The 12,181-nt window shown below is 39.4% G+C and overlaps 1 protein-coding gene across 6 annotated transcripts in view; it reads left to right on the forward strand.

Moving 5' to 3' along the window:
• The first annotated feature begins 7,733 nt into the window (after nt 1–7,733).
• MGST1 (microsomal glutathione S-transferase 1) overlaps nt 7,734–12,181 on the forward strand; it is a 29,635-nt gene continuing 25,187 nt past the window's right edge. For 4 of the 6 annotated variants that reach the window (XM_057299388.1, XM_057299389.1, XM_057299387.1 and 1 more), the window contains exon 1: nt 7,734–7,890. The gene's annotated coding sequence lies outside the window, so the exon portion shown is untranslated. Of the gene's footprint in view, nt 7,891–8,059; nt 8,079–12,181 lie in introns of those variants that run through there. The other 2 variants (XM_003816534.4, XM_008969560.3) reach the window with 2 other exon arrangements.

Below are 12,181 nucleotides of genomic sequence, written 5' to 3' on the forward strand. Positions count from 1 at the left end.
CTTTGATAAGCTCCATGAATCAGTGTAATTGTATATCCTGGAAAAATCAATATTAATCCAACAAATAAATAATTTAGTCTCCATGTTGCCTGAAACATTTGCCAGGGAATTCTGGGAAGATTGCTGCTTGACTGCTTGAGCGAAAAGGATAACCTCCTTCTTAATCCTTGGTACACAATTGCATCTAAGACTATCCCCCTTCTGGGAAAAACAAGGAAACAAACAATATCCTGATTGTTTCCCTGGAAGAGACAAAAACACAGAAATAAATTAGAATTTCACAGACTCCCTTTATGACATATTTACCTTCAACATTTTCAATCTAATATTAAAGTGGAACTACTTGTGGTAGTTATGTAATTATCTTATTATTCTTTTATTGTCAACTTCAATGAAGTTTATAAAATTTTTTTATTTTTAAAAAATGTTACTTTTTTTTGGCCTGGCACGGTGGCTCATGCCTGTAATCCCAGAACTTTGGGAGGCTGAGGCGGGCGGATCACGAGGTCAGGAGATCGAGACCATCCTGGCTAACACGGTGAAACCCCGTCTGTACTAAAAATACAAAAAAACTAGCTGGGCGTGGTGGCGGGCGCCTGTAGTCCCAGCTACTCGGGAGGCTGAGGCAGGAGAATGGCATGAACCCGGGAGGTGGAGGTTGCAGTGAGCCGAGATCACGCCACTGCACTCCAGCCTGGGCGATAGAGCGAGACTCTGTCAAAAAAAAAAAAAAGTTACTTTTCAATGATACACAATAAATGTCCATATTTTTGGGGTATATGTGATAATTTAATACATTCATTAATTTGTAAAGATGAAATCAGTTTGGATGCTCTTTCTTTCTTTCTCTTGCCTAATTGCTCTGGTCAGGACTTCTAGTATTATGTGGAATAAAAGTGGTGATAGTGGGCATCCTTGTCTTGTTCCAGATCTTAGAAGAAAGGATTTTAATTTTTCCCTGCTCAGTATGATACTAGCTGTGGGTTTATCTTATATGGGCTTTATTATTTTGATGTATGTTCCTTCTATACCCAGTTTGTTGAGGGGTTTGCTTTGTTTTGCTTTTTAGAGATGGGGGTCTCACTATATTGCCCAGGCTGGTGCCTCGAACCCCTGTGCTCAAGGGATCCTCATACCCCAGCCTCCTGAGTAGTTGAGACTATAGGCATGTGCCACCACACACTTGTCTAAGGGTTTTATATATATATATGTATACATGTATACATATATACATGTATACATATATACATATATACATATATACATGTATGTACACATATGTGTACATATACACATGTACACATATGTGTACATACATGTATATATGTATACACATATGTGTATATATAAAATATATATGTATACATATATGTGTATACATATATACACATATGTATATAAAATAAAGTAATGTTGAATTTTATTGAATGTTTTTTCCAGTATCTATTGAAATGATCACGTTTTTTTATTCTTGGTTCTATCAATATGATATGTCATGTTTATTGATTTGTGTATGTTGAACCATTCTTGCATCCCTGGGATGAATCCCACTTGATTGTGACAAATTATCTTTTTTAGTGTGTTGTTGAATTTAGTTTGCTAGTATTTTGTTGAAGATTTTTGCCTCTATGTTCATCAGTGATATTGGCCTGTAGTTTTCTTTTCTTGTCTCCTTGTCTGCTTTTGGTATCAGGGAAATCCTGGCCTCATGGAATTAGTTTGAAAGTGTTCCCTCTTATTTATTTATGTATTTATTTATTTATTTTTGAAGAATTTGAGTAGAATTGGTTCTTCTCTAAATGTTCAGGTAGCATTCAGTAGTGAAGCCATTAGGCCTTGGGTTTCCCTTTGATGGGAGACTTTTTATTATAGCATCAATCTTGTTACTCGTTAGGGGTTTGTTGAAGTTTTCTATTTCTTCCTGGCTCAATGGTGACAGGCTATGTGTGCCCAGGAATTTATCCCATTTCTTCTAGATTTTCCAATTTGTTGGCATGTAGTTGTTCATAATAGTCTCTAGTGATTCATTATATTTCCATAGTCTCAGTTGTTGTGTCTCCTTTTTGTTTCTTTCTTTTTTTTTTTTTTTTTTCAGACACAGGGTCTCACCTTGTCACCCAGGCTGGAGTGCAGTGGCACAATCATAGCTCACTGTAGCCAAAAACTCCTAGGCTCCTGTGATCTTCCAAATAGCACCCTCCATGTAGCATCATCACACCTGGCTAATATTATTATTATTATTATTATTTTTGTAGAGATGAGGTCTCCCTATGTTGCCCAGACTGATCTTGAACTCTTGGCCTCAAGTGATCCTCCCACTTCAGTCTTCCCAGTGGCGGGATTACAGGCATGCGCTACTTGTTTCTGATTTCATTTATTTGAGTCTTCTCTCTGTTTTTCCTAGTCTAGCTAAAGATTTGTTGATTATCTTTTCAAAAAACCAACTTTTTATTGTATTGATCTTCTGTGTTTTTTTTAGTCTCAATTTCATGCGAATTTCAGCTCTGATCTTTATGATTTCTTTCCTTCTACTTATATTGAGGTTTGGTTTGTTTTCTTTTCTAGTTCCTTGAGGTGCATCATTAAGTTATTTAAAGTCTTTCTACTTTTTTGATATACATGTTTATTGCTATAAACCTTTTTTCTTCATTCTGCTTTTGTTGTATGCTATAGATTTTGTTATGTTGTATTTCCATTTTCTTTGTTTTAAGAAATTGTTGTTTCCTTCTCAATTACTTCAATGACCCATTGGTCATCCAGGAACATGTTGTTTAAGTTTCATGTGTTTGTGTATTTTCTGAGGTTCCTCTTGTTATTGATTTCTAGTTTTATTCCATTGTGATCAGAAAAGATACTAGGAATGATTTCTACTTGTTTGAATTTGTTGAGACTTGTTTTGTGGTCTAAGAAATGGTCTATTCTAGAGAACTCATGTGCTGATGAAAAGACTGTATTCTGCAGCAGTTGGGTGAAATGTTCTGTAAATGTCAGTTAGACCTACTTAGTCTAGAGTATAGTTTAACTTTGATGTTTCTCTGTCGATTTTCTGTCTGGAAGATCTGTCCATTAATGACAGTCAGGTGTTGAAATCCCTACTATTATTGCATTGCAGTCTATCTCTCCATTTATATCTATTAATGTTTGTTTTATATGCTTAGGAGTGCCAGTGTTGGGTGCATAGATATTTATAATTGTTTTATCTTGCTGAATTGACCCCTTTATCAATTTACAGTGACCTCTTTGTCTCTGTTTGTTTTTAATTTGCAGTCTATTTTATCTGATATAAGTATAGTTACTGGGGAGTGATTAAGTCATGAAGGTGGAGCTGTCGTGAATGGGATTAATACCTTGATAAAAGAGGTTGAAGGGAGCTCCCCTGCCCCCTCCATCATGTGAGGAAGCAGCAGGAAGGAGCAATCTTACAAGCAAAGAGCAGCCCTGGCACACACCAAATCTGCTGGTGCCTTGATCTTGGACTTCCCAGCCTGCTGAACTGGGAGAAATAAATTTTCTGTTGTTTATAAATTACCCAGTCTAAGGTATTTTGTTATAGCAGCCTGAGCAAACTAAGCCATGCTCCTTTCCAGCTAATCACTGCCCCCACCCCATTAGAAACAACCACTATTATCATTTTGATTATTATACATTAGTTTTGTTTATTTTTTAATTTAATGTAAATGAAATCATACTCTTTTGGGTCTGGTTTCTTTTGCTTGGTGTAATGTTGAAATTTAGTGAGATATTTTTGTGTGTATCAGTAGTTTCTTACTTTTTTATGTGACGTAGTTAGCATTTCCTTGTATGAATATACCACAACTTGTCTTTGCACTCTTCTGCTGATGAACATTATGGTTTTTCCAGTTTTTGGTAAGTATGAATAAAGCTATTAAAGTCATTCTTGAACAATCTTTTTGGTGGCCATATGCTTTCATTTCTCTTGGGTGAATACTGTATTTAGAAGCAGAATTGTTGGATTATAGAACAGTTCTATGTTTATTTCATAAGAAACTATGAGACAGTTTTACTATTTGATTCCATTTTATACCCTCACTGGCAATGTATGATGGTTTCATTTGCTCCACAGCTTTGCCAGTGTTTGATTTTGTTTGTCTTTAATTCTTGCCTTTGCAATTTTTGGGAAGAAGCAAATCGTTGTGGTTTTGATTTGCCTATCTGTGAAGACTAATGACATTGAATACCTTTTCATGTGCTTCTTAGTCATTCATATATCTTCTTTTGTGAGTGTTCAAATATTTTGAATATTTTCTATTTTTAATTTTCTACTTTTGTCTCATTATTGTCATAGGTGTTCTTTTGCATACAAGTTCTTTGCCAGATACATGGTATTGGGAATATTGTCTCTCAGTCTCTGGCTTTCCTATTTATTTTCTTAATAATGTCTTTTGATGAAGTTCAATTTATCAGTTTTTTTTTTGTTTTATAGATAATTTTTTGTTTCCTGCCTAAAACATCTTTACCGACCCCAAGGTCATGAAGATAATCGAGGTTTTCTTCCAGAGGCTTTATAGTATTAGCCTTGAGGTCTGTGATTCAGCTTGAATTAATTTTTGTGTATGATGTCAGTTAAGGGTCAAAGTTCAATTTTTTTACCATGTGGCTATTCAGTGGTTCCAGCCCCTTTTGTTGAAAGCTTTCCTTTCTTCAGTGAATTGTCTTGGCACCTTGTTGAAAATCAATTGACCAATTAAATATAGTTCTATTTCTGGATTCTATTCTATTCTTTTGACCTATTTGTCTATCCTTATACCCTTACTATACTCTCTTGATTAGCTTCAATAATTTTTATCATTTTTTAGTTCTGTTCCTTTCATCGTGGCTACTTTTGCCTCTTGACGATATTAGCTTAAGAGTTTATTTCAGAAGTTAGCACAGCTTTCAAGCTGCTGTGTATCTCAGAGTGTCTGTCTAAAAAATAGGAAAAATAAGAACTCCCTTATAGGGTTATTGGGAGAAATAAACAATCTAGTATACATGTTTAAAATGTATTATAACTCTAAAATAATCCTTAAGTGTTCAGAATATTGCTTATTTTTGTTTCAGTTTTTGTTCTCTTGACCTTAAAACATATTCTTATGCAAGTTTACTGAAATCCCCCAGTAAGTTTCAGACTGTGGCAGGGCACCTGTTCTGTGGATTTAGGGAAAAACAAAGGCCCCAATATAACTGAGGGGAGTGATAGGCACCTGTTTTCTTCCTATTTACAGCAAGCCTTCACAGAGGGTGATGGCAATTCTTTCTGACATTTTTACTTTGTCTGTTTTAAAAACAGACAAAGGTATTACTGGACTTCCAATGCTTTGCTCTTCCAGATATTTCTAATTCGATCCCCTGAACAGTCTGCTTTTTTTTTTTTTCTTTACTGTGGTAATTCCTTTTTCAGATGAATGACCTTTGCTCTCCTCACCCCAAATCAATGACCTTTTAAACCGTTTTAATATTTACTAGGGAATTACTTGTTCTGAGGCTTGGATTGAGTTTCTCTAAAAGATGGTATTCTAGAATTTAAATGGTGGTGAGAGGAAGGGTTGAAAAGCTGAATCCATGCTTTTACCCAGACAAAACTAAGCTGAATAACAACTCTTTCTCTTTCTCAATCATTTAAGAGCTTATAACAAAGATGAATAAAAAGTGTCAATTATTTTACAACTTTTACCTGTTACCGCCCTAGTTCACACCCCAACTGTCATTCTTATTTCTAAATGGAAACTTTCCTTCCACACGCTTAATGGCAACTTTTTACCTTTTTGGCCTTTGTGTTTACTAGATTGTAAAATCCTGGAGGACAACTCTTTGACGTTATTTATCTTAGTTTTAGATTTTAGCATCAAACCAAGTACATTGCATTCATTTAATAAATGTTTATTCAATTAAACCAAGTGCTGATATTCTACCCAATACAGTGTCATATATATATCTGTATGTATATATATAATATTGCCTGATACACACAAACACACACACACACATATATATGTATGTAACAGGCAATAATTGTTCATGATTTAGTGATAGTAGGAACTCAGTATTTATTCATTGATCAATTAATAGTTTGAACACATTCTATATTTAGAGCATTAGATGAGTCAAGTGCTACTTTCTTTTTTAAAAAAATGTTAGAACCAGCTGGACGCAGTGGCTCACGCCTGTAATCCCAACACTTTGGGAGGCTGAGGCAGGTGGATCACGAGGTCAGGAGATCAAGACCATCCTGGCTAACACAGAGAAACCCCGTCTCTACTAAAAATACAAAAAATTAGCCAGGCGTGATGGCAGGCGCCTGTAATCCCAGCTACTTGGGATGCTGAGGCAGGAGAATGGTGTGAACCCGGGAGGCGGAGCTTGCAGTGAGCTGAGATCGCGCCACTGCACTCCAGCCTGGGCTACACAGGCAGACTCTGTCTCAAAAAAAAAAAAAGTTAGAACCATTCAACTAGCATTCTGTAGACCAAATTATCTAAACAACAGCTCTCCTCTTCCTTTTTCTGCCATGTTATCCATAAGATTTGGCCTGTATCACCTTATAATAAATGAAGAGACTCTTAATTTCTTATAATACCAAACTCCTTTGGAGAGAATTCAGAATAGATTTATGTCATCTCAAATTCTATCCTATTCCAGTTAATGTTACAGACAGATTCTAGTATACTTTACAAAGATAGGTGAATAAGTAGAGTTTTGAAAAGATACAGACATAAAAGTGAAGAACAGATGCCTTCTGATGCTAGATTTTCCAAAACTCCTACTGTTATGCTTATATAGAAATCATTCTCAGACCTTCCTTGGATTAATTTCTGTTCTAGAGCAAACTGGTAGTTAATTCTTTCTTTAATAGAACATGAACTTGTCATCAAATCCTAGAAAGTTAGTCCTAGGGATATCCTTTAAAGCCTAAAGGAGTAAATTAAGAGCAAAAAAAGGAAGTAGACCTTGCAACAGGTGGTGAGTGTCTGAGATATAGCACTAGGAGAGAAATAATATAGATTGAAAACAGAAATCCTTAAACATTTCTCGTATAAACCCATGAAAGATAGATCCATAAATATTGTGGGGACTATGAGGACTAGGAAGCTTGGAAGTATCCCTAATCTAGATATTGATGGTAGGCTAAATCTCTACGGCTTCCCTAAACATTCCTCTAAACCTCCCTGTAAAAAAACACACTAAGCTGATTGTGTAATGAGCTGATCCAGTACAATTGCCTCCAATTTCATTCTGGACCCTGAACAGGAGGGGACACCGTGACAAAGCAAATTGTCTGGTATCATGAATTTGGAACACCGTAAGTGATCTTTACTGAGGGTTACATTCTGTCATTGTCAGCCTTTTAAGGAGGCCTTGCCACCAGCGCGGGGGAGGTGAAGTCTAAGGGAAGGTAATATTGTCAATGCCTGCTAATTAGTTCTACCCTGGAGATTTTAACTTTCTACGAAGTTTTTAAAAACGACTTCCAAAACTCTGCGTGATCTTTTTCATCGTTTGCAGGTAACTCAAAGTTAACCGCCTTCCCCTTCCTTCCCCTCTCCCAATCCTGAAATGTTCGAGGATTCAGAGTTCCTAGACAATGGCTACTGTCCCCCTTCCCACTGATTAGGGGAGTTGGCATTTCAGGAACCAGAGTTTCTAAGGGCGCCAAATAGAAGGGCTCAAAGGGAATCAGCAGGCGATGGTTACTCTGGGCGGGTAAATCAGGTGATTTAGAGGAGGGGTTTGGCGAGGTTGGGGTCGGGCTTTAAACGTGGGAGGGCTAATTAACAGGAGATTAACTGGAGAGGGGCGGTGCCTGCGTCCGGCCCGCGCGGCCACAGTCCCTGCATTGCGCGCGACCCGGCGGCGGGACAGGCTTGCTGCTTCCTCCTCCTCGGCCTCACCGTGCGTACTGGGAGGGGAGAAGGGGACGGCATGCAGAGGGTGGCAGGCAGGGAGGGCCAGGGTGGGTGGCAGATGGAAGACTTGGGGGGGTCTCTGCCAGCTGGAAGTGCTTGGCTCCACTTAGCAGCTAAACTTAGCTTTTCAATCGATCGCTTTTGAAAGGGAATTGTATTTCTGTCCCCGTGTGGGTAAGTTTTCCCATTTCTCAAACTCCAAGAATGAAACGAGAGAGTCAGTCTTTTCATGCTTGAGTGATGATTTCCAAACTTTGCCTTTTCAAGCCAAAGTAGCCTCCTGTTTGAAAGGGTCCCTTGAACTCTGGGGAAGGAGGAAAAGGCACGTGCAAGTTGTAGTAATGGAGGAAATGCCTGTAGTTTGAACGACTGCTGTGCTCCCCAAGAGTGCAAAAGCCTGCGGTGTCTCAGGTTTCATGGGCATAGTGGCCTTTATGCCTATTGTAAGGCAGGATTTGCTCTTCTGAGTTCACTTTGATAGGAGAAACATCAGCAAGTTTTAAAATAATACTAAATAATACTACTGCTAATAATGCTAGCTATCGAAACATGAGGATGTGGGTTAGATGATAATATTTTTGTGTGATATTATAGCCAGTGACAAGAGAGCTAAGGGTGAACCCCTTTGGAGGGTTCTCACCTGTGCCCCACTTCCCCAGTCTAGAGGAGGAAGCCATGTGGAAGGAGAAAAGGAGAAAGGAACTCTCTTTTTCGGAAATTAAGGTCTCATATATTGCTCTAGCTGGCTTGGGACAGAGGAGAGAGGAGTGCATGTAAATCTTCTAGTCTCTCTGCTTCTCTTGAAATGTGGCAGTCTGAGCTCCACGTTTATATTCCCCTATTTCTTCTCCCTAATTGCTTACCCAGTGAGTGCTGAGTGGGTGCCCGCAAGCATTGCTGTATGGCACCCAGGCCTCCAGTGAGCAATCCTTAAAGCCCAGTTTTCCTGGGGTCCCAGCCTGCTGTGAGTCCCAGCCTACACCTACCTTTTGCATATGCTTTTCTTGGCCTTAGGATAGTACTGGACTTTGTTGTCCTCTGCTGTTTCCAAAATAAGAGGGCTATGTGTGCGATTATCTTTGGTAATTAAAAAAAAAAAAGGCAAATCAGTCCAAATTTGGATATTACCCTCTCTGGCAGACAAGTAAAATTTTTCTACGGGTTTGTTTTAGAGTGGTGTCTATGAATCCCTGAGATTGGAAAAGGAGGTCAGCACAGAGAAAGGCCTTACCCCACCACTCTCCCGAGAGGCACCAGCGTTTCACCTGCAGCCTCTGGGCTCTGAACCCCACTTTGCATGAGACCACATAGTGGGCTGAGTCTGCAGCCACCACGATGCCTTCAGGAAATGCTAGAATTCATCTAGAGTTCCAGATTAACGTATCCGCAACATGGCCACCGAATTATCTTTTTTCTTTATCTCATGTGTAGTGTTTGTTAGTTTTAGAAGGTACAAAATTGCAGAGTCATGGCCCTGGGGATGCGTGCCCAGATTATTCATGTGTTTCACAATATTGATGCAGAAAGGCCGGCCACCTTATCCTGAGAAGAGAACTTTGCTCATTTTGGCCAAAAGCCTGTAAAGGGAAAGGGAGTTCCTCAACTGAGAAGTGAAGATTCTTCTCTGCTAGATAGTACAGGGGGTTTGGGGGAGGGGTAGAAAACAGGAATGAGATTTGGCAAGGAAAGGCCTCCAGAAGACCAGAACTGTTGAGAATTCTTAGCCTTGATGGTGGGTAGCCCAGAGGTAAACACTTGAGAAAACTAAGTTGCAGTCTTGGTCTCTCCACTGTGAATTTGGGTCATATTACTCACTACTTTTCTGGGCTTTAATTTCCTTATATACTGAAGGTAGAAAAAAATATTATTTGCTCTACCTCAGGGTTTTTCAGGTCAAGCGAGATAAAATATGCAAAAGCTTTTTGAAAATTCTAAAATCCTCAGTGCCTAGAACAGCGCCAAAGTCGGAAGTTTTTTATTTACCAAACACACAGCATTTAACAGGTCCCAGAGCTTTTTTTTTTTTTTTTTTGAGACGGAGTCTTGCTCTGTCACCCAGGCGGGAGTGCAGTGGCGCCATCTCGGCTCACTGCAAGCTCCGCTACCCAGGTTCACGCCATTCTCCTGCCTCAGCCTCCCGAGTAGCTGGGACTACAGGCGCCCGCCACCACGCCCGGCTAATTTTTTGTATTTTTAGTAGAGACGGGGTCTCACCATGTTAGCCAGGATGGTCTCGATCTCCTGACCTCGTGATCTGCCCGCCTCCGGCTCCCAAAGTGCTGGGATTACAGGCATGAGCCACCGCGCTCGGCCTCCGCTTTTCTAACTTTATTCAGCTAAGGCTCACAAGAATCCGGTGAAATGGGAGTTCTTATTCAACTCCTTTCACAGGTAAGGTGAAGAGGTCCCAGAAAAGTTAAGTTACACTTACTAAGTGGCAGGGTCGAGATCCACCCGAATGCCAATCTAGTTCCAGGGTTTTGAATACTTGACACTCTACCCCATGTCCTCTTATGAAGAAGTCACCTCCACATTAGGGGACAGAGCTCTGGCCTCTGGCAAGAGAGGTTGAGATACTTATTACCATGCTGGCCAATGAATGGAGAATATAATGAGCAAACAAACCACTGTGCAAACATGATTCATCATTGTAAATATTTTCTATAATTCATAACCAAATTAGTGTTTTTCTCTGCTTACTTTTCTTAGATTATTTCTCCTTCATTCCTTGAATCCTCAAACCACTTAACATTTCATCCTGTTATTTATTATTATACAGGACCACTCTTCTCCCTCCTGACAACCTTTCCTGGTAAAAGGCTTTCAGTAATTTTGTTGTGGCTGCAGAGCCAACCATGATAATGGCTGCAGTTTTGTGCAGCAAACTCATGGCAATTGATTGATAAATCAGCTTTGGGGGAAAAAAAGTTTACAACAGCATTGCCTTAATCCATGCTATAAACAACTACTCTTTCTTAATGTTCTTACCTTAACTGCTCATTACCTGGCTCTTGGGTACCTGTGAAGGGGAAGATGTTACCCTGGAGAGATGGTTCATTGACTCATCAGGTGTGTGTCAGAGGCTTGGTGCTGGCCAGTCTCCCAAACCCACAGACTTGAGGAGTTAAGCCACATTCTTCGTGATTGAGAAACTCTGTGTGAAGTGCACAGTGTGTTGTTCATTTTTAAAGAAAAGGCCTCCCATTGCCCTTTTTCCCAGCCACTGACTTCTTTGTGTACTTTCCTACCAACAGTCCTGGGAGGCTGCCATTTTTTTCTCTACTCTTTCAATACTGATTTTCCATCAATACATAAATTTCATTCTGGGAACATTAGTAGAGGCCTATAGAGAATGTTTTAGTTTTAAAATTATTGTTAAGTAGCAACTTTCTATTTGATAAACTTACCTTAATTTTAAAAAACTTCACACGCTTGCTGTATTTCTTCACATCTTTGTACAGAGACCTGGGACTTAGGGATCCTTTCTTAAGCTAATTACTTTACCTATACTCTGAAGGATAGTGCAGTTTATTCATGACTTTCACCCATTCAATACTAGAACAAAAGCAGACACATTAAATGTTACCGAAAATATTATATTGCACTGAGAGCTAATCTAACATACTGTGCTTTCAAGACTAGAGACTTATGGAGGTTGATTAATTTGCTATCTAGGGGATTTTTCCTTGCGCATGTAGTTTCTGTTTGCCTAAATCCAAGCTGTATATTTTTAGCCTAAGAAAACAAAAATAGGGGGGCCAGGCATGGTGGCTCATGCCTGTAATCCTAGCAGTTTGGGAGGCTGAGGCGGGTGGATCACCTGAGGTCAGGAGTTTAAGACCAGCCTGACAAATATGGTGAAACCCCGTCTTTACTAAAAATACAAAAATTAGCCAGGTGTGGTGGCGGGCACCTGTAATCCCAGCTACTCGGGAGGCTGAGGCAGGAGAATGGCTTGAACCCAGGAGGCAGAGGTTGCAGTGAGCCAAGATTGCACCACTGCACTGCAGCCTGGGCGACAGAGTGAGACTCCATCTCAAAAAAAGAAAAGAAAAGGAAACAAAAATAGGGGTTACTTAGGTAGCTTTGATTTCTTTATCTGCAAAATGGGAATTTTAATACCTCACCACATAACTGGAAAAAGAAAGATGACAGATATAAGGGGTGCCTACTTGTGCCAGCCACAGAGTAGGCATTCACTTAATGTCAATTGAATTAGAATTAAGCAGAATTAAAGAGTTGAGAGCAGAATTAATCAAGCCTCTTGAAAGAGAGAG

This window comes from Pan paniscus, chromosome 10, assembly GCF_029289425.2.
Source record: "Pan paniscus chromosome 10, NHGRI_mPanPan1-v2.0_pri, whole genome shotgun sequence".
In the NCBI taxonomy this organism is placed as follows: Eukaryota; Metazoa; Chordata; class Mammalia; order Primates; family Hominidae; genus Pan; species Pan paniscus.